Genomic DNA, 4,867 nt, shown 5'->3' with positions numbered 1-4,867 from the left:
AAAATAAAAAGAGAGGGTTATTTCAGTATATGGACAGAGACACCCCGATGACCAGTTTTTAATGACATCACCAATTTGGCAGACTAGGATTTGTTTTCTTCTTCCCCCAACTCACACAGAGCCCTAACATGTTTTTAATAAGGAATCTGGAGCGTTTCTGGGAGTTTATAAAATAAGGCAGAAAGTAGACTGAGATGAACATAAAATATAGAGGGAAAACAAAGCCAACCTGGAATCAGTGGGAAACTTCATTTTCTTTAATTAGCATATTTAAGTGAAGCTTAGAAGCAGCTCCTTCCCTGAAACATTGCATTTTATTAAAAGCTGTTTAGAGCTCATAACCATTCTGCTGATTTTCTCAAAACATGCTCTCCTTATAGGCCGGTGCTAAACTGTGCATATGAAATGAGCTTAGCTTAATGTTGTGTTAAAAGAATTTGGTCTCCAGAGCTGTCTCTCTTCTTAATAATATGTAATCATACTCCATCTATTTAGTTTTCATTTAACTTGCCCCATGCAGGCAATGAATCCAGTTTAATTAAATGTGCCTTTAAATAGTCGAATGGCAGTCATTTGCACCTAGCAAGCCTCCCTTTCATCCTATTAAGACCCCCTCAAGATATAAAAACCCAATAAAGAGGCCATGTAAGATGTGTGTCTGATAATGCAGAGGAAGGCTGACATTTGCTCCGTAATTTAGTGGAACCTGTGGTAGCTTTCGGGCACATTGTCACAGCTGAGTGGAGCTGGTATGGGGCCTCTTGGGTTCTGGATCAATTCTTATAAACAGCACATTTGGAAATGAGCTGGTGATCCTTTGGGCTAGAGCCAGAAATGCACGGAGGTCCACAGAGACACAAGACAGTTGCCTATCAGAGCTCTCAGAGTCCCCCTCTGTAGAAGGGATGGCCTGTACCTCTGGCCATGCTCCCTGAGAGTACTGGGGCTGCATCTCCCAATTATAAGATTTGGTAGGCCGGCGCCGCGGCTCACTAGGCTAATCCTCCGCCTTGCGGCGCCGGCACACCAGGTTCTAGTCCCGGTCGGGGCGCAGGATTCTGTCCCGGTTGCCCCTCTTCCAGGCCAGCTCTCTGCTGTGGCCAGGGAGTGCAGTGGAGGATGGCCCAGGTGCTTGGGCCCTGCACCCCATGGGAGACCAGGAGAAGTACCTGGCTCCTGCCATCGGATCAGCGCGGTGCGCCAGCCACAGCGCGCCAGCCGCGGCGGCCATTGGAGGGTAAACCAGCAGCAAAGGAAGACCTTTCTCTCTGCCTCTCTCTCTCTCTGCCTGTCAAAAAAAAAAAAAAAAAAAAAAAAAAAAAAAAAAAAAAAGATTTGGTAGAAGCTCTGGGAAGCGCATCCTAAAAACTGAGAGCAGAGGGTTTGATGGTATTTTTTTTTTAAAGAAAGTCTAAATAATAGTATTATATATACTTAGAGTACTGGGGGCCGGCTTGTGGCACAGTGAGTTAATGCCCTGGCCTGAAGTGCTGGCATCCTATATGGGTGCCAGTTAGAGACCTAGCTGCCTCACTTCTGATCCAGCTCTATGCTATGGCCTGAGAAAGCAGTAGAAGATGGCCCAAGTCTTTAGGCCCCTGCACCCACGTGGGAGACCCAGAAGAAGCTCCTGACTCCTGGCTTCGGATCAGCGCAGGTCCGGCTGTTGTGGCCAACTGGGGAGTGAACCATCGGATGGAAGATCTTTCTCTTCCTCTCCTTCTCTCTGTGTAACTCTTTCAAATAAATAAATAGACAAATCCTTTTAAAAAATTAGAGTATGAATTGCTACAATGATCATCCAAATCCTTAAATCTCTCAGATGAGGAATGGGCTTTACTCAATTTAGTGCTTCAGAATATAGCATTTAATTATTTCTTCAATTTCTGCCAAGTGCTGGCCCTTGTTAAAGACCTAGGACACGTGGGGCCAGTGTTAATGCCCTGGTCTGAAGTGCCAGCATCCCACATGGGCACTGGTTCTAGTCCCAGCTGCTCCACTTCCCATCCAGCTCTCTGCTATGGCCTGGGAAGCCAGAAGAAATTGGCCCAAGTCCTTGGGCCCCTGCACCCATGTGAGAGACCCAAAGGAAGCTCCTGGCTCCTGGTTTCAGATTGGCACAGCTCTGGCTGTTGTGGCCAATTGGTGAGTGAAACAAAAGATCTAGGACCTCTCTTTCTCCCTCTGCCTCTCCTCTCTCTGTATAACTCTGACTTTCAAATAAATAAATAAATCTTAAAAAAAAAAGACCTAGAACACAGTGGTAAATGATAAAAAAATCTTTGTTCTCTGGAGGCCTATATTCTAGTTGGCAGTGGCCATGGTAGGGGATGCAATAAACAAAAACAGTCAACAAGAAAATAAAAAATATATGGTGTCAGGTGGTGAAAGGAAAGAAAACCAACCAGGTTTAAGGGCAGAGATATTAGTATGGTGGGAGTGGCTAGAGTAGAGTGGACATATCAGAGAAGCCTGCTCTGTTAGTATTTTATAGGGTGAGAATCAATACTCTTGTTGGTTATATGGTCTGAGCTAAGTTCAGCGTTGGAGGGTTTCAACTGTGTGTGGAAGACTGGCTACACCTTGTAACTCCATTGGTTGGCTTAGTTGATGAGGTTAACTGAGTGGGGCCCCCTTTTTTATCTATCTTTCCAGAATGGGATGCAAAAGAAGATTTTTTTTTCCAATTATTCTCCTAAGGACTTAAAAGTGGCACGGTATTTGGTTTTCTCTGAATTTTAATGTATGTAAGCTTTGCCTGCCTAGGGAGAAAGCAACTCTTCAATGGTGAGGGCTCAGTCATTTAATTATTTATTTCCCATGCAACAAGAATGCCTTGGAATATAGGGCAATTTTAACTCTCAAAATGTGATATGACTTTTAAATGTAAATTTGGTTCTTTGTGTTTTTCAAAATATTGGTGTCTGTGTTTCAACAACCCTGCATGATAGAGATCTGTAATACTGAGCTCTGTAGTTTTGGGAAAATTCATTCATTTATCAAATATGTTTTCTGTTCCGGGATTCATTGCTTTGTAACTCAGCTTTCATATTTAAAGTTTTGATAAGGTAGGATAAATAACTACCCCAATGTACATAAGAGATGCTAAGTATGTATGAGCTTTTCTTGAGTATAGGCATGTGTAGGAGGATGATAACAGAAGGGGGAGCTATTGTGCAAAAGAAATAGGGGCCAAGTGGTGATGGCCTTTCTAATCCAACTGTGATGGAGGTCAAAAGAAGTCTTGTAAACAAGGAAATAGCATGGCCATATGGTCATGCTGGAGTCTGTGTACAGAACAGGTCAAAAGGAGTTGAGAGTTGAAACAGAAAGATCATTTGCAGGGACCCAGCTAGTAAATAAAGGTGGCTTGGGTGTACAAAGGAGATGAAGAGAAGGAAAGAGACACAATGTCTGACTTGATGCTAAAATGAACAGGACTTGATTAAAGTGAAGGAAGTAATTGAAAGGAAAGAGATTTCCAGTATTCTAAGTTTAGCAACAAAACCATTTTTTGAGGGAAGTAATCCTCAAAGATCAATAGGTTTGACCTTCAGTTTCTACATATCATACTGAGATTCATAATGAGAGCAGAGGCTCAAAGCTCAGAAGATAATGTGGGGCAGGAGAATATGCATATCTAAGTGTTGTTTCCAGTCCTGGCTGCTCCACTTCCAATTCAGCTCCCTACCAATGTGCCTGGGAAGCAGCAAATAATGATCCAAGTGCTTGAGTTCTTGTCACCCATGTGGGAGACCAAGCTGGAGTTCCTAGCTTCTGAGTTCAGTAGAGCCCAGCCCTGGCTGTTGTCACTATTTGTTGCTGCCATTTGCAGAGACATTAGAACCCTAGGTCACTCTCTGTCACTGTGACCTTCAAATAAATATTAAAAATAAAATAAAATCATGGGAGGAGATGAGAGCACCTGGGGAGACAGTGAGGTATGAGAGGAGAGCCAGGACAAGGTCTCTGAGAAACCCCACAACTTAGGGCCTGTGCAGAAGAGAAGGAAACAGTGAGACTGAGGAGTGGCAACTAATGCAGGAAGAGATCATAGCAACAAGGATGAGAGAGTGATTCAAGAGGAGGGCAGTTATCTGTTCTGCTAAAACAAAATTCAAAGGGCCAGTGCTTGGTATAGTAGGTTAAGCCTCTGCCTATAGCACCTGCATCCAAAATAGGCACTGGTTCAAGTCCTGGTTGCTCCACTTCTGATCCAGATCCCTGTAATGTGCCTGGGAAAGCAGCAGAAGATGGCCCAAGTGCTTGGTCCCCTGCACCTGCGTGGGAGACTCAGAAGAAACTCCTGGATCCTGGCTTTGGATCGGCTCAGCTCCTGCCATTGTAGCCATTTGGGGAGTGAATCAGCAGATCGAAGATCTTTCTTTTGTCTCCCCCTTGCTCTCTCTGTAACTTTACCTCTCAAATAAAAAAATAAAATCTTAAAAAAGAAACAAAATTCAAGAGACAAAGGTAGACAAGGAATTAGCAAAACAGGGATCACTGCAGACCTTAATAGGAGAAAATTCATAAGACAAGGGTGAAAAAAGTTTGGAAAGAATAGAGGAAATAAGAAGGGGAAGACATAATTTCTAAGAGATGGCTAATCAGAATTTCTACATGCCAGGCACTGTTCTAGGTGCTGGGACTGAGAAGTGCATTTACAAAATTTACCTTCAGTTACTTCTGTTATATAAAGAGACAGGAAAGTAAGTTAAAATGCTTCCTGTAAACATGTCAATAAACATGCAACCTGTCAGGAGGGAAAACTTAAAGCACATAATGATTGTCAAGCTGAGCAGTTCTGTTTTATTTGGGGAGGGCACAGAAGTTGTCCAGAGAAGTCCTTTCCTGTAAAGTAACATTT

This window comes from Oryctolagus cuniculus, chromosome 3 (genome assembly GCF_051225735.1).
Source record: "Oryctolagus cuniculus isolate XC-2025 breed Fujian yellow rabbit chromosome 3, ASM5122573v1, whole genome shotgun sequence".
NCBI lineage: Eukaryota > Metazoa > Chordata > Mammalia > Lagomorpha > Leporidae > Oryctolagus > Oryctolagus cuniculus.
Note: the sequence above shows the minus strand (reverse complement) of the source record.